Source organism: Hyla sarda, chromosome 2, assembly GCF_029499605.1.
Source record: "Hyla sarda isolate aHylSar1 chromosome 2, aHylSar1.hap1, whole genome shotgun sequence".
In the NCBI taxonomy this organism is placed as follows: domain Eukaryota; kingdom Metazoa; phylum Chordata; class Amphibia; order Anura; family Hylidae; genus Hyla; species Hyla sarda.
In genome coordinates this window covers 458,392,636-458,418,643 of record NC_079190.1, presented here as the reverse complement: position 1 = coordinate 458,418,643, position 26,008 = coordinate 458,392,636, and the positions used below count along the sequence as shown (strand labels likewise).

Genomic DNA, 26,008 nt, shown 5'->3' with positions numbered 1-26,008 from the left:
GTTACGCCCCTTTTTCGGGTTTGGGAGAATCCACATTGGGTCCGTCGGGAAAAAATGTCGCATAGTGTCGCAGACTGGCGCATGATATCTGCGACATGGCGCAGACAAAGATGCGCCAAAAAAACCCGACAAAAGAGGTCGGGTTTAGAATAGTAAATGAGGGCCAATGTGTGACTCCATCCAGGCAGGTGCAGTAAAGTGGCTACATCTGGAGCCTACTCATTGTTCTCTTTGTTTTTCATGGCCCTGTTTTTTTTTATACAGTAACCCCCCGACCTACGATGGCCCCGACATATGATAAAATCGACATACGATGGCCTTTCAGAGGTGCTTTTATATGTCGGGGCCATCGCATTAACTGCTATCCGACAGCGCAAAATGCTTAAGCTGCTGTCGGATAGCAGTTTAAGCATCCCTGGCAGGTTCGCTTACCTATTCCCGCTGCTCCGGGTCCACTTCGCGATCCTCCGGTGTCTTGCGCATCTTCTCCAGGGTCCGGGCCTCGCTTTCCGGCGTCGTTATTACGTCACTACGCACACCGCGCCGGCGCAGCAGCGTAATAACGTCACCAGAAAGCGAGGCCCGGACCCTGCAGAAGATGCGGAAGAAGCCGGAGGATCGCGAAGAAGACACCGGAGCAGCGGGACAGCATCAGGAGCCCCTTAGACAGCATCGGGTGCGGTGAGGACCTGGTCCGGAGCGACAGGGACAGGTGAGTACAGCTTCCTATACTTTACATTGCACGGATCCCTCAACATATGATGGTTACAACAAACGATGGTCCGTTTGGAACGGATGACCATCGTATGTTGAGGGACCACTGTATTTATTTAATTTATCTTGTACCATGCTTATCTGTTTAATGTTACTTTATACAGTGGTCCCTCAACATACAATGGTAATCCGTTCCAAACGGACCATCGTTTGTTGAAACCATCATATGTTGAGGGATCCGTGTAATGTAAAGTATAGGACAGTGGTCTACAACCTGCGGACCTCCAGATGTTGCAAAACTACAACACCCAGCATGCCCGGACAGCCAAAAGCTGTCCGGGCATGCTGGGTGTTGTAGTTTTGCAACATCTGGAGGTCCGCAGGTTGTAGACCACTGTTAGAGGAAGTTGTACTCACCTGTCCCCGCCGCTCCGGACCGTCACCGCTGCCCGGGATGTCACTTTCCATCGCTGTCGCCGAGTCCCTGAGGTGTCCACGACGCTCCGGTAAGGCCTCTGCTTCCCTGGCATCCGCGCTCTCCGATTCTGCCATCACGTCGCTACGCGCGCCGCTCCTATTGGATGACGGGACGGCATGCGCAGCGACGCGATGACGACGATGGAGAGCGCCGACGATGCAGGGGATCCTGAAGAGGACGCGCTGGAGCCCCGAGGACAGGTAAGGGACATCACCAGAGCTCACGGGGCACCGTAAACGGCTATCCGGTGGCAGATGAAGCAGTCAGTGCTGCCGGATAGCCGTTTATGCCATGGCCCCGATGTACAAAAGCATCGTATGTTGATGCTGCCTTCCACATGCGATGGCCTCTGAAATTATCGTATGTCGGGGCCATCGTAGGTCGGGGGGTCACTGTAATTCCGAATTGATCCCCTGATGATCCTGGCATCACCAGTGGGAAACACGTAGGGATATGCTTTAGTAAGACACGTTCATTAGTGTTCTTTTAAAGTCATGTACTGGGTGGTTTGGAAACAATTTCTACATTTCTGAGCCTTGGTCACCATTTGTAGCTTCACCTAGATGGTTGATAATTTATCTTTAAATTAAGATTTGAAAGCTATGTTTTAATAATACTCTACATTTATATTGTTGTTTGATGGGCATGGTTTAAAGGGGTACCCCACCTAAAAATATCTTATCCCCTATGGAAAGGATAGGGGATAAGATGTTTGATCACGGGGGTCCTGTTGATCTCCGGGCCGGCAGCAACGGCATCTGGAACATGGAAGCTTGGAGCTTCTGTGTTTGTGACGTCACACCATGCCCCCTCCATTCTTGTCTATGGGAGAGGGCGTAGCCGTCACACCTCCTCGTATAGACATGAATGGAGGAGGTGGAGCGGTTGTGGTCACCAGTCATCCGGCACAGAGTGGAGTTTGCTCCATGCAGAGATGACTAGTGCCAGAGATCGCGGGGGTCCCCAGCAGCATCGTCTCCTAATTTAACAACTGAAATCTATGCCGGATCCCTGGACATATGTTAACCCTATCCTTACATCACAGACGCAGTCAGAAAAAATTTCTGGTGCAGTAGTCTCTCATTTTTTTTTATGGGATTCTGCTGGATTCCACAATTCAAAATCCGGACTCTGCCGAAAGAATGAACGTGTTCACTCTTTTGGCAAAATCTATGCGGAAAAGATGGCGCATGTTCAAATGGTCCTAGTGCCGATTGATTCTCCGGGCGGATATTCTGTAGTGTGAATGGGCTCTAACAGTTGCTCTAAATGTACATACACAAATAGCAATGTAAGGCTTCGTTCACACTGCCATTGTGACATGGCAGTGTGATGTCCATCGGGAAGCCCAGGGAGAATAGAGGGAGCAGAAATATATCATGCAACTTTTTTTTCTCACTCTACTCCCATCAAAAAACAATGGGGCCCGATGGACCCCATAATAGTAAATGGGATCTGTCGAGACCCGTTGTTTCCCGTTGTGCCCCATCAAAATTAACGTCCGTTAAGGCACAAAAAAAAAAAATGCCTGACGGTTGTTTGCTGATGGGGCATAACCTCAGTGGGAAAGGGGCCTAACCAAATGTGGTAGAGGGTGTGATGAGGGCAGATAGAATGGTCCTAGGAGCAGATGGCATTAACCCCTTGTGTTCATGATGCCAGGGCCTAGTTTATCCTCAATACCACCCGAAGGTATACCGCTGGATCCTGGGCTAGGCACGAGGGCAATTATGACTCCGACGCCAAGTTACGGAACAACGGTAGCTTTACTGAGTTAGACAGGTGGAATAGTCTATACAGCTTAGCCAGGCATACGGAGGTGACCAGTGACTTCAGAGACCTTAGGGCTTACTGGGACTTGCTGTGGACTGGGACAATTTTGATGCAGGCCATGCTGACTGAAGACAGGTTGACTTTGACTGACTTGACTGAGACTGACTATACCCTGTTTGTTGCTTACCAGGCTCTGACTGGGACCTGGGGGTTGTGGACTGCGTGGTTGACTTGAGGCCTCCTCTGGACTCCAGACACACTCTTGGGCCTTGACTTCACTGGACCTCAGCAAAGACTTAACTGGAAATCAAGAGAGTGAGCTAGTTCCTCCCAGGGCTTATATGGGGGAGACTAGGAGGGGTCCCATAGGTCACCCTAAGGTCACATGGTCACTGATACCTCACTGGGTTACAAATCACAAGACACTGGTTTATCACATGTCAACAGTTCTTAAAGACATAACACTTTTATATACAATACACAGTATAAAGATAACTATACAAGGGGAACAGGTGCAGGGGGCCCAGGGGACACTGCAGGGAGGTTGCCTGACAGGGCAGCCAGTGTACAGGGGTAAAACTCCTATACCGGGCCACCACACAAACAAATAAATGGACAGCATTCAGTATTTTTACACATGCAGTTCAATTTAAAAACACAAATAACACATGATATCACAAGCTGTGTCCAACGACAAATTAATTTGTGTTTACCTGCAAAAAAAATTTTTAGTCAAACTTGGCTCTGCGGCATCTGTACATACTGTATGTGGACATTCATGAACAGATCAATGTTAGTGTACTTATCGTCATGAATGTGAGGTGTTAGGTAAATGCCCAAGTTTTAGGTTATATAGCATGAAGAATATAATGGAAAAGGGATAAAAGTGCCAGCACTGTTATTGGTTAGAACTCCAATAGAAGCATATAAGACTGGCTTCACATATATCAGTTGTCCGACTTAGTTTCCCTCTGGCATGCACCAGAGAGAAACTGATGCTAGAACTGATCCCATTGATTTGAATGGGACAGTCCATAATCATTCAGAGTCCCAATTTTGACGCTGGATGGTTGGACACGCCGGACGGCAACAGAATCAATGGACGCCAAAATCAATGGACACCGGATGCCATACAACTGATGACAACTGATACACGGTGTCATCAGCTGCAGCATCAGTTGCATCGAGATTTAGGCTGAGTATACCCATGTCAGACGCAGGACATATGTGAACCCAGCCCAACAAAATGTGTTTGGGTGTACTGCGTAACGACGCGTCGGTTTTGTGACTTTTTTTGCTGCAGTTTGCAGAAAATCTTATCTACAGATCCTGCAAATATGCAAGATGGCAACAAAATTATGCACTTTTGCATTGATTTTGCAAACCACAGAATTTTTTTTGCTGTTATTTTTAGCAAATTGCTGAACAAGCTACCACAAAAACCAGCAGACATAAATAGAACATAAATATTCTGGTATACAAATTGCAAAATGTCATTGTTGTCATTGCTTTGTGTAACAATGTAGCATAATATTGTCAACGGCCTGATGATCCAGTGACGTCACACAGACATGTCAAAAGTTTTGATAAGTCTGGTCTCTTTGTTTTTTCTTTTTTTTTTTAAGAGCCGAGGAACATGCTCTAGAATCACCCAAAGTGCAAGAAAAAGTGCAAACATGTTACACTAAAAAACGTGCACAAAGGATGCGGTCTATCGCAAGCCCTTCTCCGATAGGAGAGAGGCCCCCCAACAAACTGTTACGCCGAGCGCTCCGGGTCCCCGCTCCTCCCCGGAGCGCTCGCAACATCCTCGCTACTGCAGCGCCCCGGTCAGATCTACTGACCGGTGCGCTGCGATACCGCCCCCAGCCGGGATGCGATTCGCGATGCGGGTGGCGCCCGCTCGCGATGCGCACCCCGACTCCCGTACCTGACTCGCTCTCCGTCGGTCCTGTCCCGGCGCGCGCGGCCCCGCTCCCTAGGGCGCGCGCGCGCCGGGTCTCTGCGATTTAAAGGGCCACTGCGCCACTGATTGGCGCAGTTGGTCTAATTAGTGTGTTCACCTGTGCACTCCCTATGTATACCTCACTTCCCCTGCACTCCCTCGCCGGATCTTGTTGCCATTGTGCCAGTGAAAGCGTTTCCTTGTATGTTCCTAGCCTGTGTTCCAGACCTCCTGCCGTTGCCCCTGACTACGATCCTTGCTGCCTGCCCCGACCTTCTGCTACGTCCGACCTTGCTCTTGTCTACTCCCTTGTACCGCGCCTATCTTCAGCAGTCAGAGAGGTTGAGCCGTTGCTAGTGGATACGACCTGGTTACTACCGCCGCTGCAAGACCATCCCGCTTTGCGGCGGGCTCTGGTGAATACCAGTAGTAACTTAGAACCGGTCCACTAGCACGGTCCACGCCAATCCCTCTCTGGCACAGAGGATCCACCTCCTGCCAGCCGAATCGTGACACAAACGTTACCCTTCGTCTCCAGACCAAAAGGTGCCTGCAAGGTTCCCGATTTGATGTCCCTTTTTGCCGAAGCAACTAAGGGACCACAAATGCTGCCGGCATCCCCCTTGGTGTTAGCCAAGGTATCTGCCCGCAGAGCCATTAACGGTTGGTACCCTGCCCATTCAAGAGTACCCAGGGTTTTTGCAGGGAGGTGCGGAACCTAATGGCCACACACACCTCCCCTAGACTGCTAGGAGGGACACCCAGAAGGGCTACCGCATCCTAACAATCCTGTGGACACACAACATGCAAAAAGTGACACAGTGACAAAAAATTAATAAATAAGTGAATGTGCGCAGGTATACTGCCCGGACATCCGGACGGATCTATAAAAATGTCTCTGATCCTAGCCAGAAGGGCGGGAATCAAGAGATGAGTGCCACAAGGTGAAGAGTTCATGGTGCCAGTGCTTCCACTCAGTGAGCCAATACTCCCAGTAAGTTTCGGCACCTCGGGGTCACCACTCCCCGAGGGACTAAAGTACCTCGCCTCTAGACCCTCCCAGCTTCAGGATGAAACCCGGAGGGAACAAGTCACATCGGGGCAGCCGTTGAGCTGATTCCTGAAAACCAGCCCCGAACGCCCTGGTACACCTGCCTCCTCCATGCAGCACCCATCCTCACCAGTCCCACATCAGTGATGCCCGATCCAACACTGAAATAAACACTGATACTACACAAGTGTAGTATCTAAGAACAGATACTACACTTGATCTTAGCTAAAAGGCCGAGAAGCAATACAAGTCGGGGTCTCTTTTTATTGAAAGCCGAGGTACGTGCTCTCAAATCACCCAAGTGCAAGTAAAAAGTCCAAGTGTTCACACAAAAAAACGTGCACGAGGATGCGGTCTATCGCAAGCCCTTCTCCGAAAGGAGAGAGGCCCCCCAACAAACCAAACCCTTCGCCTCCGGGCCAAAAGGCACCTGCAAGGTTCCAGGTACAATGTCCCCTTTCGCCGAAGCTACTCAGGGACCGAAAGTGTTTCCGGCGGACAACTAGGCATTAACCAAGCTGTCACCAAGGAACCAGTAAAACCGGATTGGCATCCTGCCGAAGCAAGGATGCCATGGGGTTTAGCACGGAGGTGAGGAACCTCATGGCCACACACACCTCCCCTAGACCAGCAGGTGGGACACCCAGAAGGGCTACCGCACCCTGCCAAATCCTAGTGGACAAAACAAACACAAAAAGTGGACACACTGACCAAAAATAAATAAACAAATGGATGTGCGAAGTGTGTAATACTGCCCGGACATCCGTCCGGATCTATAAAAATTCCCCGATCCTAGCCGGAAGGCCGGGATACTAAGCGTGAGTGCCCAGAAGAGTGAGAGAAAAAGTGTGTGCTACATGCTTTCCTTCAAGTGGGGTTGCAAATCCCAAGTGAATTCCGGCACCCTGGGGTCACCACTCCCAGGGCACTTGTGCACCTCGGCCTTCACTCTACCCGAACCTTAAGGCCAGATCCAGCAGGGAACAGGTCTCATCAGGGATGACTGCTGACTATACAGCCATCCCTGATACACCCGTCCTACTGTGTGGTTCCCCATCCTGCCTTGGTGGTCTTCCACACCGCCAACAGGAAAGGTACTACACTTGATCTTAGCCAAAAGGGTCTCATTTTTATTTTATTTTTTTTATCTAAAGCCGAGGAACGTGCTCTCGATTCCCCCAAAGTGCAAGAAAAAGTGCAAACGTGTTACACTAAAAAAATGTGCACAAAGGATGCGGTCTATCGCAAGCCCTTCTCCGATAGGAGAGAGGCCCCACAACAAACCTTACCCTTCGCCTCCGGACCAAAAGGTACCTGCAAGGTTCCAGGTTCGATGTCCCTTTTCGCCGAAGATACTAGGGGACCACAAATGCTCCCGGCATCCCCCTTGGCGTTAGCCAAGGTATCTGCCAGCAGAGCCGATAACGGTAGGTACCCTGCCAAAGCAGAAGTACCCGGGGTGTTTGCAGGGAGGTGCGGAACCTAATGGCCACACACACCTCCCCTAGACCACCAGGAGGGACACCCAGAAGGGCTACCGCATCCTGACAAATCCTGTGAACACACAACACGCAAAAAGTGACACAGTGAGACAAAAAGAAATAAATAAGTGAATGTGTGCAGATATACTGCCCGGACATCCAGCCGGATCTATAAAAATTTCTCTGATCCTAGCCAGAAGGGCGGGAATCAAGAGGTAAGTGCCACAAGGTGAAGAGATTATGGTGCCCGTGCTTCAACTCAGTGAGCCAGTTTTCCCAGTGAGTTTCGGCACCTCGGGTCACCGCTCCCCGAGGCACAAAAGTACCTCGGCTCTAGACCATCTCATCCTCATGGCGAGACCCGGAGGGAACAGGTCACATCGGGGCAGCCGTCAAACTGATTCCTCAGAACCAGCCCCGGAAAGCCCTGGTACACCTGCATCCTCCATGCAGCACCCATCCCCACCAGCATGAAAACTGATAAGAACAGATACTACACTTGATCTTAGCAAAAAGGCCGAGAAGCGAAAAGGGTCTCATTGTTGAGATCCCCACAGATCTCTAGATATAGCCAGTAGAAATGTGCAGCTCTGCTCTTCACTCCCTGGCTGGCCTTCCAATATGACTCATTGCAAGTAGGGTTGCCACCTTTCTTGCAAAAAAAAACTACTGGCCATGCTACATTTGCATAATTAATTATATATGCGTGACGTTACGGGATACAGATATGCGGGGGAAATTTTGTTCTATTCTGACCCCTAAAACTTTTTGATTTCTCCTTATATGGGCCTGTATGGCTCATTTACAGTATTGTGCCCCGATCTGTAGTTTTTAACGGTATCAGTTTTGTTTCAATGTGATTTTTTTATCGCTTTTTTTTATTAAATTCGGGAGTTGCAGTTAGTTACTAACTACAACTCCCAGCATTCCCTGATACATCCTATGGCCCAGCAGCTGCCTCAAACAAAAACTACAACTCCCAGCATGTTGGACCATATAGTAGTATATAGTATAGGTCAGTGTTTCCCAAGCAGGGGTGCCTCCAGCTGTTGCAAAACTACAACTCCCAGCATGTTGGACCATATAGTAGTATATAGTATAGGTCAGTGTTTCCCAACCAGGGGTACCTCCAACTATTGCAAAACTACAATTCCCAGCATGCCCGGACAGCCAATGGCTGTCCGGGCATGCTGAGAGTTGTAGATTTGCAACAGCTGGAGGTGCTCTGGTTGGGAAACACTGGTACAGGTTATGGTGCAACATTCTGAGAGTTGGAGGGTTGGTTGGATACCAAAATATCGGCCAAGTGGCAACCGTAATTGCAAGAGATGGGCTCCATTGTAAGTCTATGGAGCCCGTCTCCTATAATGAGTCTGATCGGGCGATGAGACCCCCACTGATCAACAGTAAGTAATGTTTTAAGAAAAAACACTTGCAAAGTGTACCATGTCTTTGAGACATGTCAAAAGTATTGATAATTCGGGGTCTTAGTGGTTAGACTAGTGTTTCCCAACCAGGGTGCCTCCAGCTGTTGCAAAACTACAACTCCCAGCATGCCCGGACAGCCATCGGCTGTCCGGGCATGCTGGGAGTTGTAGTTTTGCAACAGCTGGAGGCACCCTGGTTGGGAAACACAGGGTTAGACCATGACCAATCACTGCGAATATGATACTGATGTGATTATGTATTGGATGTATCTCATGGGTCAGTACTTTTTAGGTATTACAGTATATAGTAGCTTTTTACGGAGCACAGCTGTTTTTAGCATATCTAAAAGCATTACAATATAGGGATCACATGAGTATTGATGTAAGTATATGTGCTATTTGGCAATGTTGTGTCATCAGTGTGTAGTGTGTATTTCTCACTATAGTGGTTAATGTGCCAATCTGGTGCATAGACCTTATATGGCTCAACCCAATGGATACAATAATGTGATGACTTGTTGATATTACAATTTTATACTACAGATAAAACAAGGATATATTTACTTGAAAATAAAGTAACAAAACAAATTATTCAGTTATGAAATCTTGTGCCGTTCCAGTCGGTATTCAAATTGTCCTATTGTTTTATGTATAAAACTCTTAAACAGCTTAAAGGGGTACTCCACTGGAAAACATTTTTTTTTTTTTTTATCAACTGGTGCCAGAAAGTTAAACAGATTTGTAAATGATCCCTATTTAAAAATCTTAATCCTTCCAATACTTATCGGTTGCTATATGCTCCACAGGAAGTTCTTTTCTTTCTGAATTTCCTTTCTGTCTGACCACAGTGCTCTCTGCTGACACCTCTGTCCATTTTAGGGACTGTCCAGAATAGGAGCAAATCCCCATAGCAAGCCTATACGGCTCTGGACAGTTCCTAAAATGGACAGAGGCGTCAGCAGGGAGCACTGTGGTCAGACAGAGAGGAAATTCAAAAAGAAAAGAACTTCCTGTGGAGCATACAGCAGCTGATAATCCTTTCAGTACTTAAGATTTTTATGTAGAAGTAATTTACAAATCTGTTTAACTATCTGGTACCAGTTGATTAAAAAAAAAGTTTTCCAGTGGAGTACCCCTTTAACCCCTTAAGGACCAAGGAAGTATGAGTACGTCCTTGGTCCCGCTCCCGTGATATAACGCGGGGTCCCACGGTGACCCCGCATCATATCACGGCGGGCCCGGCGTCATAGTGAAGCTGGGACCCGGCCGCTAATAGCGCGCGGTACTGCTATTGACCCTTTAGCCGCGTGCTCAAAGCTGAGCCACGCGGCTAAAAGTGAAAGTAAAAACTGCCGGTTAGCTCAGTGGGCTGTTCGGGATAGCCGCTGCGAAATCGCGGCATCACGAACAGCTTACAGGACAGCCGGAGGGTCTCTACCTGCCTCCTCGCTGTCCGATCGCCGAATGACTGCTCAGTGCCTGAGATCCAGGCATGAGCAGTCAAGCGGCAGAATCATCGATCACTGGTTTCCTATGAGAAACCACTGATCAATGTAAAAGATCAGTGTGTGCAATGTTATAGGTCCCTATGGGAGCTATAACACTGCAAAAAAAAAAGTGGAAAAAAAAAAGTGAATAAAGATCATTTAACCCCTCCCCTATTAAAAGTTTGAATCACCCCCCTTTTCCCATAAAAAAAACCCAGTGTAAATAAAAATAAACATATATGGTATCACCGCGTGCGGAAATGTCGAAAATTATAAAAATATATTGTTAATAAAACCGCACGGTCAATGGCGTAAGCGCAGAAAAATTCCAAAGTCCAAAATAGGGGTCAGAAGATGAGAATTTTAAACGTATACATTTTCCTGCATGTAGTTATGATTTTTTCCAGAAGTACAACAAAATCAAACCTATATAAGTAGGGTATCATTTTAATCGTATGGACCTATAGAATAAAGATAAGGTGTCATTTTTACCGAAAAATTTACTACGTAAGAATGGAAGCCCCCAAAAGTTACAAAACGGCGTTTTTTTTTTCATTTTTGTCGCACAATGATTTTTTTTTCTGTTTCACCGTAGATTTTTGGGCACAATGACTGACGTCATTACAAAGTAGAATTGGTGGCGCAAAAAATAACCAATCATATGGATTTTTAGGTGCAAAATTGAAAGAGTTATGATTTTTTAAAGGCAAGGAGCAAAAAACGAAAGTGCAAAAATGGAAAAACCCACGGTCCTTAAGGGGTTAAAGGGGTTATCCAGGAAAAAACTTTTTTTATATATCCACTGGCTCCAGAAAGTTAAACAGATTTGTAAATTACTTCTATAAAAAAAATCTTAATCCTTTCAGTGCTTATGAGCTGCTGAAGTTGAATTGTTCTTTTCTGTCTAAGTACTCTATCAGAGAGTAGAAAAGAACAACTCAACTTCAGCAGCTGATAATTATTGGAAGGATTAAGATTTTTTAATAGAAGTAATATACAAATCTTTTTAACTTTCTGGAGCCAATTGATCTAAAAAAAAAAAAAAAAAGTTTTTCCTGGAATACCCCTTTAAGTGTCTCCATAATATCAGACTACAAACAAACTCTGTGTATTCTGGTAGTGATGTGTGTTGGATTAGACAACCAGCGTACCAGAGGATCCTCAACTGGGACAGGGCTGTGACACAGTGTGGCTATGTTCACACGGCCAAATTTCCACGTGGATTTCCGCATGGAAATTCTGCAGCAGCAGAGTCTCATTGATTTCAATAGGATTATGCTGCACTGTGCACACAGCAAAATTTCCACAGCAGAATCCTCATTCCGGATTCCGAAGAAAGAATAGACAGGAAGCAATGTGTGAACTCCGCATAAAAAATAGACATGTCTATTCTTTATGCGGAGTTCACACATTGCTTCCTATCGGGCACTGTCAAGGCAACGTCTGCATGGAAATGAGATGCAATGCCATACACAACCTGAGGACAAGTGTGGTGCTGTTTTTGGAAGAAATCAGCTCTTTTTTTTATCATAGACAACACTTTTAAGGCTATGTTTACGTTTGCACCTCCAGGTTCCATTAGAAGCCTCAATTGCAGATTCCTTAAACCTTAAAGTCATGAGGTGCTGTTGGTGTCCAACACCCAAGAGCCCGGGCCCCAGTATTGTTTTCATTGTTTTGTTTCTATGATCCCAAAAGGCAACAGAAATCCCTGACACATATTTGACCAGGACCTAAGATGCGTTTAAAAGTAGATAGGCACATGTTCTGTGTAAATAGAAGGTGCAATCATTTCCTTTAGGGGGACAAAAGAACCTCATTCCACTGGGCGCACCACTATGGCAGAATGTAAACGGCTCCTTAAAGGGGTACTCCACCCCTAGACATCTTATCCCCTATCCACAGGATAGGGGATAAGATGTCTAATCGTGGGAGTCCCGCCGCTGGGGACCACCGCAATATCCTTTGGATAGGGGATAAGATGTCTAGGGGTGGAGTACCCCTTTAAAGAAGCACTCCCAACATATGTCATATTTTTATGGCCCATAAGCCACCTCTGTGGTGTACAATGTAGTATAATTGGCAGGCACTCACCCCTCCCATCTGACAGTTGAGTGACAAGTACAGAGAGGGAATTCATCAAAACTTGTATAGATGATTCCTTTCAATACCTGGGGGTTAGAATTTTCCAAAAACCTGAGGTACTTCCCTAAGATTCATCTCCACCCATTGGTATTTAAAGGGGTACTCCGGCTCTAAGAAATCTTATCCCCTATCCAAAGGATAGGGGATAAGATGACTGATCGCGGGGGTCCCGCCGCTGGCGACCCCAATGATCTTGCATGCAGCACCCCATTACAATCAGTCCCCGGAGAATGTTCGCTCGGGGTCTGATTACTGGCGATCACAGGGGCCGGAGCATTGTGACGTCACGCCCCGCCCCTTAATGCAAGCCTATGGGAGGGGGCATGACAGCTGTCACGCCCCTCCCATAGGCTTGCATTGAGGGGGCGGAACGTGACGTCACACGAGGGCGGGCCATGACGTCACAATGCTCCAGCCCCCGTGATCGCCAGTAATCAGACCCGGAGCGAACGTGCTCCGGGGACTGATTATAACGGGGTGCTGCATGCAAGATCATGGGGGTCCCCGGCGGCGGGACCCCCGCAATCAGGCATCTTATCCCCTATCCTTTGGATAGGGGATAAGATGTCTTAGATCCAGAGTACCCCTTTAAAATTAAAAATAAAATTGAGGTTTGAGAAAAATTCCCCCTTTCTATGATGGATAGAATGGCAATCATTAAAATGGTAGCACTTCCTCAGGTTCGGTTTATTTTATAAGCCTCACCAGTTTGGATCACAGAAGGTTGGTTTTGGAAAACTTGTTGAATAAATTTATATGGGGTCATAACCGATTAAGGTTATAGTATCACTACTTTTCTATGGCTGAAAGGGATGGGGGGTGGGGAGAAAGTGGGGAGAAATCTAGGATAATTCAACACTATTTAAGTTGAACTGAATACAAGCTTATGATTATTATAGAGATTTTAGAGGTGAAGCAGCTTTCAAAAATCTTTTTAACATTTGCAGAAATGGTTAGCAAGGCATGGAAGGGGATGAAAAAGATATTTTTTTTTGTATTAAAACTAATTTACCTTTTACAACAATTTAGTATAACTTAAATGTGAGGGAATTTTTACAGGTCGGGTGTTATTTTGGAGGTCACATGGTGTTAACTTGGTGCAGCTTTGTATAACGAAGGGAAACTGATTAGTTTCACGGAAATTAAATAGCTGTGCCTCGCCATGCCCGACACGCATGTCCTGAGTTTACTTTCCTGCCAGGCCGGGAGGAGACCAAACTAACTGTTTGACTTGCACAGGGAACAGAACAGAGCCACCTAGTGGTCGTTTTTTCAATCACACTAAAAACATATAAAGGTTGAGAATTTTAACAGCAAGTAAATAACAAAGTGTCTTATAATTTCAAAAGCAACAATATATTAAAAGTTAAAGGGGTACTCTGGTGGAAAACTTTTTTTTTTAAATCAACTGGTGCCAGAAAGTTAAACCGATTTGTAAATCCTTCCAGTACTTATTAGCTGCTGAATACTACAGAAGAAATTATTTTCTTTTGGAACACAGAGCTCTCTGCTGACATCTCTGTCCATTTTAAGAACTGTCCAGCGTAGGAGAACATCCCCATGGCAAACATATGCTGCTCTGGACAGTTCCTAAAATGGACAGAGATGTCAGCAGAGAGCACTGTGTTCCAAAAAGGATAGAATTTCCTCTGTAGTATTCAGCAGCTAATAAGTACTGGAAGGATTAAGATTTTTTAACAGAATTAATTTACAAATCTGTTTAACTTTCTAACACCAGTTGATTTAACAGAAAAAAAAAAGTTTTCCACCGGAGTACCCCTTTAAGTTTCGTAACAGGTACTCTTTAAAAATAAATATGGAATACAGGATAGGCATAGTTTTTTGTTCACCTAGATTTATTTAGAGGTAGGCATCAACAAGGGAATTGAGTTAAAGGAGTACTCCGGTGCATTTTTTTTAACCCTCTGTACCCGGGCTGCTAAGCAAAACAAAACAAACTTTATCTCACCTTCCTACGTTCCTCCGTTGCTCTGATATTGTTGTCCCGTTCTCCGGTCCCAGACTTCTTCTGCTTCCTGTAAGTTGAAGAGTCACGTGACGCTCAGCGTATCACCTGCCACAGCTGTGTCCCCAGCGGCCGGTGATACGCTGAGCGTCACGTGACTCTTCGACTCACAGGAAGCGGAAGAAGGACCGGAGAACAGGACCAGAAAATTGTTTGCCAACGAACCAGGGTGCCCCCAGCTGTTGCAAAACTACAACTCCCAGCATATCAGGACAACCTTTGGCTGTCAGGGCATGCTGGGTGTTGTATTTTTGCAACAGCTTGAGGCACCCTGGTTTGTGGAGTAACAGAAACACTGGGTAAGCTCAAGCGTAAAACACGTATCTAACATATTTTACATTTTCAAAAAATACGCATTACATAAAAATTTATTTATTAACAATAAGTATATATTAAAATCACATATTTTACTATAAATATCTACATTAAAAATACAATAAAAATAACCAATATGACATGTTATACATAAATCACCCGTCAATCAAACACATCGATCAAACACATCAGTCATTCATGCAGCCTTCATTCATTCAATATTACATAATGTATTAATAAATCACATAAAATTATACCGTACATTATACCTGTCTTCCAATGTTCTGATCTCCGCAGGTCTCTTCTTTTCCATGCACCCGCTCCCGATAAATGTCCCTTGCTTCTAACTGAAAAATAATTTTGTTTTAACAAAAATAAAAATTAAATAAAAATAGTGGTATGTGCAGCTCACGATTAATTAGCTGAGGTACTATATGGCTAAACACCATATGTTGGACAACAGTATAATATATTTACCAGCTAGATGGATTGGCCAGATTCATCTGGCCAATCCATCTAGCTGGTAAATATATTATACTGTTGTCCAATATATGGACCTAAGTTCACATACATCATTATCTCCATTTTCGGACTGTGATAAGCTCATATTCTTACATGTGCGTTTCCCATTGACGTCCATGTTAAAAAAAAAAACGTATGCGGTTGCAGTACGGTTTTTAAACCGGAGTCAAAACCGTGGTTGACCACGATTTTGTCTCCGGTTTAAAAACCGTACTGCAACCGCATACGTTTTTTTAACATGGACGTCAATGGGAAACGCACATGTATACGGTTCCATACGGGAAGAACGTATACGTTTTTACTTTGCACATGCGCATTTGAATCCTAAAGTCCCCACCCAAGACCCCTCCCATTAGAAATGGACAAAATTTTCAAAAACGTATGGGTTTTTTTTCTATAAAAACTGACGGAACTGTATGCACTTTTAAAAACAGTATACTGTTTAAAAACGCATACGGCTTACTTTATTTCCCATACTGTTCCATCCGTTTTTTTTGCCATACGGTTTTCTTTAGAAAAACTGATTGAAAACAGTATGGCAAAAACATAGTGTGAACCCAGCCTTACTCTCAGCTATTCTTATTGACCAGTAAAAAGCTGACTTCAGCACCTGTGCTGTTCTGGGCTACTGTGAAAACCTGGGATGGCCAAGGAAGCATACTGAAAAGCCTCACTATCAATGTTATAGGAAGGTTTTTGTAATCCCTTAGGGATTAGGCTAGGTTCACATTGCCATTTACATCCAACCTGTTAAAGGGGTACTCCGCCCCTGGCATCTTATCCCCTATCCAAAGGATAGGGGATAAGATGTTAGATCGCCGCGGTCCCGCTGCTGGGGACCCCGGGGATTGCCGCTGCGGCACCCCGCTATCATTACTGCACAGAGTGAGTTCGCTCTGTGCGTAATGACGGGCGATACAGGGGCCGGAGCAGCGTCACGTCAATGCTCCGCCCCTCATGACATCACGGCCCGTCCCCTTAATGCAAGTCTATGGCAGGGGGCGTGACGACCGCCACGCCCCCTCCCATAGACTTGTATTGACGGGGGCGGGCCGTGACGTCACGAGGGGCGAAGCCGTGATGTAACAATGCTCCGGCCCCTGTATTGCCCGTCATTACGTGCAGAGCGATCTCACTCTGCGCAGTAATGATAGCGGGGTGCTGCAGCAGCGATCCCCGGGGTCCCCAGCAGCGGGACCCCGGCGATCTGACATCTTATCCCATATCCTTTGGATAGGGGATAAGATGTCTAGGGGCGGAGTACCCCTTTAAGGGTCCAATTTGCTCTTTGTTTTTTTGAGCCAATCAAACCCTGAAACAGGTAGTAAGCAAAAGGCTACTACCATTTCCCATTGAACCCTATTTACATGCATGGGGTCCGTCAGTGATCCGGTAATTTTGCAGGAATTTAGCAGAGAAAAAAAAATTGTGCTTGCACAATTTTTTTCTCCGCTAAAGACCCATTTATTCTGATCGGATTGCCAAGTGAACTCCGAATAGCGGAGTCCAACAGCAATGTGAACAAGGCCTTAGCGGTTTGTAAGGTTGTATCACCATCGCATGTATCGGAGGGCAAGTGTGTGGTGTTTAAGGCCCCAAAATAGAACTTACCAAAAGTCTTTAGCAAGCTAAATCTTGCCACAGTATGCAAAGTGACCAATATCAGGTCTCCCACCTACGAATAACAAAAAGAAAACCATAAAAGTAAACTACTTAATAAGATCAATCTACAAGGGCAGCAAAGTGCTGTTTTGGAAAGAGACATCATGCATCTGCAATTTACTGCAGATTAAATATTTCCAAGTAACATTGCATAAATCTGTCAGTATTTTATCTTCAAATAATGTATCTTCCAAAAGTGCAAAAAAAAATAAATAAAAAATAGAGAGAAATAAAAAAAACTTAAAGCATCAGGATTACAAAGTCTATAAGCTTCCAGATATTAACGGCTACTGTTGAACTCAGAAAACATAAAGCATGCAAAAAAAAGAACTTTCTGTCAGTTTTATTATGTCTCCAAAGGTTCCCCTTGAAAGACAGGAGTGACCTTGATATGCTGAGTTGGCACATGCCAGTGAATTAATGGCAGGACGTAGCTGGAGGGAGGCTCACAGAAACAAAACAGCGCCAAGGGCTGTGTTCTGCTCTGATCATTAACTAGATGAATCAAAGTGATACATCAAATACACTAATCTGGTGGTGGCCTTTTTACTTTGCTCAAGACCTCTGATATGGAGAACTCTGCTGTTTTCTGTGTCTCAGAACAGAGCGTGCTGCAAAATAAGGGTGTGCTGAGAGTCTAAGCCCAGAACATGCAGCTTGCTTTCTCTTCTTTTTTTTTCACCGTGTCTTGAGATGTTTGCCAAGTATGATAGCTTGCTGACACATCAAAAGCCACTTCTGTCTTTATCGAGGCGAGCAGGAATAGAGATGGAAGCCAATCTGACAGTGGTAGAGATAATGGGGGACATGTATCAGTAATGGTGTAGCAATGTGTGATTTTATGTATGTTTTTTTGCGTCAAATGGAGCATATTTGCGCCAAAATTATCAATTGTCGTACACAAGTTTGTAATTTTGGCACAAATGTAGCCCTCCAAAAGGCGCAGACCCCAGAATTCCAGGCAGTAAATCTGACTTTGGGATGTTCTATTGTTGTAGATATTTTCTTTGTCACTTTATTCATGGTGTAGATTTGCGCCTAAATGAAGGTATTTGCGCCTAAACTTTGGCCAAATCGAAAAGTCGCAATTAATGAATTCCAGACCAAAGAAGGATTGTAACTGAAATCACGACTAATAAAGTGAAATCAGTGATTTTGTTCTAAACCATTTGGCGCAATTGTTTGTTTCAAAAAATGACATAAGGAAAAATTGCGACAAATCACAGACAAAAAAACAACAGGGTAAAAAGCTTCATACATACCCCCCAATGAGTGAGGATTAGCCCCTTCTCCATCAGTCTGTGTCATCTAGAAGCATTGCTGCCACTCAGACATGTTGCCCCTCCAGGTCCAACCAGGAATCTGACATCTTTAAAAAATAAAAAAGAAGGATGTCTTCCTTAGCTTCAAATTGTTTAAATGGGTACTCCAGTGGAAAACTTTTTTTTAAATCAACTGGTGCCAGAAAATTAAACAGATTTGTAAATCGCTTCTATTAAAAAAAAATCTTAATCCTTACAGTACTTATTAGCTGCTGAATACTACAGAGGAAATTATTTTCTTTTTGGAACACAGTGCTCTCTGCTGACATCATGAGTACAGTGCTCTCTGCTGACATCTCTGTCCAGAGCAGCATATGTTTTCTATAGGGATTTTCCTACTCTGGACAGTTCTTAAAATGGACTGAGGTGTCAGCAGAGAGCATTGTGGTCATGTCAGCAGAGAGCTATGTGTTCCAAAAAGAAAAGAATTTCCTCTGTAGTATTCAGCAGCTAATAAGTACTGGAAGGATTAAGATTTTTTAATAGAAGTAATTTACAAATCTTATATAAAGATATATATATACTTAGCGCAAGAATGGTATCCCTAATATGGCTGCCCAAATACACACTTGTGGGTCCTGGCCGTACCCACAAAAAACTAAATGAAATGAGTAAAAAAAGTATATGTGTCGGAGCACAAATAAGGGTAAAGATTAATTCCACTTACAGGAGGTGCAGTAACTTTCTTCAATATTATTTAGCTTCTACTACAAAAGGGAGAAATGGCAATAATGAATTACAATGTAAACTGGTAACAACAATGTAACATTATTTAAGCTGAAAAGGTAGTTACAATTATATAGACTGTGCTATGTTGCTCCCAGGTTCAGCAGCGTTATTAGTAGCTGAAATAGTGACTGGTTCGTACCATTAAGATCCTGTGCAGTCGGTGGTTCAGAGGGGGGGATCACTGTGTAGAACGGGATATAAAACTAATGGGTCGGTGGGGTAAGGATGATAAAAGTCACAGTTGATACACACCTGAGGGTACTGACTACTTGTTGATACTTAAAGAGCGCTGCTAACCACTCACTGTTCCCAATACCAGCGCTGTAGTTTACATTAGATAGCGCGGCCTTAGATACATATGAAATAGCACCTGTCAGATCAGCAGTATGTTCGTTCCAATGATGGCGGGAAATAATGGTGATGTTAAAAATGTTCCCTAAATCCTGGAGATGCAGGAGATATTTCAGGAATACAGCAGGTATTCTGAAAGTGTTCCTTAAATCCTGGGGATGCTGGCGATGCTTTGGGAATACAGCCGGTATAAGCACCGGGAGGTAAGCTCCGGCCGGAAGCGTCTCACCGGTGCTACCACGCTGTTGGCTTTCGGATGGTTCACTGCAGCCTATTTGCTGTGCGTGACGTCACTGTATACAGCAGAGCACAAGGGCCAAAACAAATCTAACGCGTTTCGATTGGGACGCCGATCTTCATCAGAGATAAAGTATGGATGCAGGCTGCAGCTATTTATGCCATTTCCCATTCAGTAGTATGGAACTGAATCAGGTTCCTATAGGTCTCCAAACTTCCATGTTCCAGTTCCATTGTACTTGCTGTATCTCTCCCCAAAGACATATCCTGCTGAATATAAATGTTTATTACCCAGCCTTAAATTAAAGTTTGTATTTCATGTCTGTGATTTGCATCTGTAATTATGCAACGTCCTGGGATGATTCCTGCAAAAAAACGCACCAGAACCGCTACCTCAAAAAACGCACAATGTGAACTGGGTCAAAACCAAAAACAGTGAAACAATGCATAGAGTATTGAACCTAAGTGAGTAGGTGTACTAATACAATGTAATATTCAAAAAAAGGGGTCAAAGAAATGCAAATAGTTCCAAATCTGCGTTTAAACCAAACGGAGATAAGGTGTTCAGATTGAATATCCAGCGGCTTTCCGCTCTGGACATAGCTGCTATGTGATCTCCTCCTCTCCAGTGTTTTTTTTATTTTTTCAATGCCTAAGAAGTCCGCTTGTGCAAACGATGCATTGTGTTTCTCCACAAAATGTTTGGATAGTGGGTGCCCCCAAAATTTCCGTTCAATATTATATATGTGTTCCCCAATTCTTGTACATAGGAGGCGCTTAGTTCTCCCAACATACATTTTGTCACACGGACATATTATAACGTAAATCACATCTTTAGATTTGCAGTTAATATGTGATTTTATGGAACAATTGAAGGAGCCATCACAACTCACCAGCCCAAATTGTGGGGATCTCTTACTTGCTGTTTTTTTTTACAGCCTTTACACGAACGACAAGAAAAGAAACCTGGTTCTTGAAAAAAAACAGGAATCATCCCAGGACGTTGCATAATTACAGATGCAAATCACAGACATGAAATACAAACTTTAATTTAAGGCTGGGTAATAAACATTTATATTCAGCAGGATATGTCTTTGGGGAGAGATACAGCAAGTACAATGGAACTGGAACATGGAAGTTTGGAGACTTATAGGAACCTGATTCAGTTCCATACTATTGAATGGGAAATGGCATAAATAGCTGCAACCTGCATCCACACTTCATTTCTGACGAAGATCGGCATCCCAATCGAAACGCGTTAGATGTGTTTTGGCCCTTGTGCTCTGCTGTATACAGTGACGTCACGCACAGCAAATAGGCTGCAGTCAACCATCCGAAAGCCAACAGCGTGGTAGCACCGGTGAGACGCTTCCGGCCGGAGCTTACCTCCCGGTGCTTATACCCGCTGTATTCCCAAAGCATCGCCAGCATCCCCAGGATTTAAGGAACACTTTCAGAATACCTGCTGTATTCCTGAAATATCTCCTGCATCTCCAGGATTTAGGGAACATTTTTAACATCACCATTATTTCCCGCCATCATCGGAACGAACATACTGCTGATCTGACAGGTGCTATTTCATATGTATCTAAGGCCGCGCTATCTAATGTAAACTACAGCGCTGGTATTGGGAACAGTGAGTGGTTAGCAGCGCTCTTTAAGTATCAACAAGTAGTCAGTACCCTCGGGTGTGTATCAACTGTGACTTTTATCATCCTTACCCCACCGACCCATTAGTTTTATATCCCGTTCTACACAGTGACCCCCCCCCCCCCCCCCTCTGAACCACCGACTGCACAGGATCTTAATGGTACGAACCAGTCACTATTTCAGCTACTAATAACGCTGCTGAACCTGGGAGCAACATAGCACAGTCTATATAATTGTAACTACCTTTTCAGCTTAAATAATGTTGCATTGTTGTTACCAGTTTACATTGTAATTCATTATTGCCATTTCTCCCTTTTGTAGTAGAAGCTAAATAATATTGAAGAAAGTTACTGCAACTACAAGAGTGATTTCTACTTCTCATTCAGTCCACTCCTTCCTCCTGTAAGTGGAATTAATCTTTACCCTTATTTGTGCGCCGACACACATACTTTTTTTTACTAATTTACAAATCTGTTTTTTTTTTTTTTAATCAGCTGGTGCCAAAAAGTTAAAGTTTTCCACCGGAGTACCCCTTTAACCACACTGTTTCTCAGCTCACACACTTCTGAGAACTGGGGCAACTCCTCCCCCACTACACTATATAAGGAAGAATTTAGGGGTTCCCATTGGCAGGCGATGACTTGGCCCTTCAATCAAACAGTGGGGGCATCGCTGACGGTCAAGAACGGGACTAGGTGAGAGGAGCTCCCCGCCCAGGGACTACTTACGGGGCCGGCAGGGAGGAGTTTATAAATTCATATCCTCACCATCCCTGGGGGCAGGAGTGTCCCCCAGGGATGGTAAGAATAAAGATTTTACCTATTATAATGCTTTGCCAAGCGTTATGCTGTATAGGGTAAAATCTGATGATTCTAAGAATTAGACAGCTTCTGATTATTTTCCCGATGTTCTTTTCTCCTTAGCCTTTGTGGCTTCTATAGGTATGCACATGAATGTAAGGCTGAGTTCACATATGTCCTTCATCCAGCTCAGTGAACCAGGCCTAAACTCATCACAACTGATGACAAAAGTGCATAAGTTGTTTAGGATCTGGTGTTCATCAATTGTGCATGCACATGTAAAGGGGGCCTAATGTTTTGGTTAAATAATGCCCCCTCTCCTAAACACTGACATTTGAAAAAAAAAAGCCATTTAGTAGCAATGGTTTCTTAATATTGTCCCTTATTCCATATTTATATTATGTGTTAACTATGAAGTTGTTTTAAGTATCATGCTATCTTAGATCTTTCACACTGACTTTTTAAAGTTGTTTCTAAGTAACCTACTATCTAAGATCTTTCACAATCTAAAGTACAATCTACATAGAAAAGTGTCATGGTGAGTGCAAAAATGTGCTAGTGGACAGAGGACTGTGGTTGAGGTATTAAACACACAGACACATATCTTGCTAGGGTTGGCTAAAGAAAAAACTTTTTGCGGTATTAGTATGCAGTTCACTCCTTTAAAGGGGTACTCCGGCGCAAAACATCTTATCCCATATCAAAAGGATAGGGGATAAGATGTTAAATTGCGGGGATCCCGCCGCTGGGGACCCCCGGAATCGCCGGGAAAGCAGCCAGTCATCCGTAAACGGAGCGAACTTCGCTCCGTGCCGGATGACTGGCGACTAAAGCCGCTGCCCTCCTCTATTCAGGTCTATAAGGGAAGGTGTGACAGTTACATACTAGCCGTCACCCCATCTCCCATAGACATGAATGGAGGGGGCGTGGCGTCACGAACACAGGAGCTCCACTCTCTCTTGTTTCGGATGCCGCTGCTGCCGGCCCGGAGATTGCGGGGGCCCCCTGCAGAGGGGGATCTAACATTTTATCCCCTATCCTTTTTGATAGGGGATAAGATGTTCTGTACCAGAGTACCTCTTTAACAAGAAGCTGTCACTTGTTCACATGCCTGCGCAGCATCATTTTCTAGTATATTGACAAGGGTGTGCATTAAGCTGACCATGCACGTAAGCCAGTGTTTCCCAACCAGGGTGCCTCCAGCTGTTGCAAACTACAACTCTCAGCATGCCCGGACAGCCTTTGGGGTCCAAACGTTCTAAACGGCAATTATCCAATTAAGTCTGTGGTTTTATCAATAAAAAAAAATTCCCACGGCAATTACTATGCATTTCATTCACAAACTGAACCTGTTCAGAAAAGAGAAAGGGAAATTTAAAAATGAAAGAACAGAAATATAGGTTAGCGCATGTTTGACAATGAACCAGGGGACCTCCAGCTGTTGCAACTTTCTGGCACCAGTTGATTTCTGCAACTCTTTAACTTTCTGGCACCAGTTGATTAATCCCTTTAATCCCCTTTAATCCCTTAAGGACCAAGGGCATACCTGTCCATATACCATATCTATCAGCAGGCACCCCGCGCAAATGCCCAGGGGGGTCATCAGACCCCCCCATGTCGGCGATCACCGCAAATCACAAGTGAATTCACACTTGCGATTTGGGGCTATTCCGGGTCATACGGGTCTATGGTGACCCGGTGACCCGGAATATAATGGGGATCGCGGTTGTCCATGACACCCACGATCCCCCTGAAGGCATAGGAGTGAGGTGGCAGGGGTGCCACCCCTCCTATCCCTGCTATTGGTGGTCTAGATGCCACCACCAATAGCAGATTGGGAGCGGGGGGCTTTACTTTCGGTTTCCCCATTCTGCCCACCCACAATAGGCGGGGCAGAACAGGGAACAGACAGAGGACCGGTGCCGACGATCACTTACCCTGCGGGCGAGACTGCGGGCGACCATCGGTGGAGGAGATCGGAGTCCGGCGATGTCGTGCAGCTGGCTCCCTGGATCCGACCGAAGCCGGTAAGTTGCCTAGCAACATCTGGAGGGTACAGTTTGAGACCACTATACAGTGGTCTCTAAACTGTAACCCTCCAGATGTTGCAAAACTACAACTTACTCCTTGCTTACTCCTAGCGGTAAGCTCACTGTAAACCTCCGCCAGTGTGAATGTAGCCTAATAAGACTACACTAACACATAATAAAGGGTAAAACACAACATATACACCCCCTTACACTGTCCCCCTCAATAAAAATGAAAAAACGGCAGTGTTTCCAAAACAGAGCCTCCAGCTGTTGCAAAACAACAACTCCCAGCATTTCCGGACAGCCACTGACTGTCCAGGCATGCTGGGAGTTTAGCAACAGCTGGAGGCACCCTGTTTGGGAATCACTCGCGTGGAATACCCCTATGTCCACCCCTATGCAATCCCTAATTTAGTCCTCAAATGCACATGGCGCTCTCTCACTTCGGAGCCCTGTCGTATTTCAAGGAAACAGTTTAGGGCCACAAATGGGGTATTTCCGTCCTCTGGAAAAATTGCACTACAAATTTTTGGGGGGCTTTTTCTCCTTATGAAAAAGAAAAGTTGGGGTCTACACCAGCCTGTTAGTGTAAAAAAAAATTAAAAATTTACACTAACATGCTGGTGTTGTCTTTTACTTTTTATTTTCACAAGACGTAAAAGGAAAAAAAGACCCCCAAAATTTGTAACACAATTTCTCCTGAGTACGGAAATACCCCATATGTGGGCGTAAAATGCTCTGCGGACGCACAACAAGGCTCAGGAGTGAGAGCGCACTATGTACATTTGAGGCCTAAATTGGTGATTTGCACAGGGGTGGCTGATTTTACAGCGGTTCTGACATAAATGCAAAAAAATAAATACCCACATGTGACCCCATTTTGGAAACTACATATTTTTGGAACAGTGATCCATGAAAATTGTAATTTTTCATTTGCACAGCCCACTGTTCCAAAGATCTGTCAAACGCCAGTGGGGTGTAAATGCTCACTTGCACCCCTTTTTAAACTCTGTGAGGGGTGTAGTTTCCAAAATGGGGTCACATGTGGGGGGGGGGGGTCCACTGTTCTAGCACCACGGGGGACTTTGTAAACACACATGGCCCCTGACTACCATTCCAAACAAATTCCCTTTTCAAAAGCTTAATGGCGCTCCTTCTCTTCTGAGCATTGTAGTGCGCCAGCAGAGCACTTGACGTCCACACATGGGGTATTTTCATACTCAGAAGAAATGGGGTACAAATTTTGGGGCTAATTTTCTCCTATTACCCCTTGTAAAAATTTAACATTTTGGGGAAAAAGCAGCATTTTAGTGAAAAAAAACATTTTTTTTCATTTACACATCCGACTTTAACAAAAAGTCGTGAAATACCTGTGAGGTGTTAAGGCTCCCTGTACCCCTCGTTACATTCCTTGAGGGGTCTAGTTTCCAAAATAGTATGCCATGTGTTTTTTTTTTTGTTTGTTTTTTGCTGTTCTGGCACCATAGGGGCTTCCTAAATGTGACATGCCCCCCAAAAACCATTTCAGAAAAACTCACTCTCCAAAATCCCATTGTCGTTCCCTCCCTTCTGAGCCCTCTGCAGTTCCCGCCGAACACTTGACATACACATATGAGGTATTTTCTTACTCGAGAGAAGTTGGGTTACAAATTTTGAGAGGATTTTTTTCCTTTTACCTCTTGTAAAAATTCAAAAACTGGGTCTACAAGAACATGCGAGTGAAAAAATGAAGATTTAGAATTTTCTCCTTCACTTTGCTGCTATTCCTGTGAAACACCTAAAGGGTTAACACACTTACTGAATGTCATTTTGAATACTTTGAGGGGTGCTGTTTTTATACTGGGGTCATGTATGGGGTATTTC

General features: G+C 44.7%; 1 protein-coding gene and 2 pseudogenes across 4 annotated transcripts in view; 1 reads left to right on the top strand and 2 right to left on the bottom strand.

Moving 5' to 3' along the window:
- SAMSN1 (SAM domain, SH3 domain and nuclear localization signals 1) overlaps nucleotides 1-26,008 on the top strand; it is a 106,388-nt gene that overhangs the window by 47,008 nt on the left and 33,372 nt on the right. The gene's annotated exons all lie outside the window — the stretch shown is intronic.
- On the bottom strand, nucleotides 6,103-6,206 carry LOC130359021 (U2 spliceosomal RNA; annotated as a pseudogene).
- LOC130359893 (U2 spliceosomal RNA) lies at nucleotides 7,812-7,971 on the bottom strand (annotated as a pseudogene).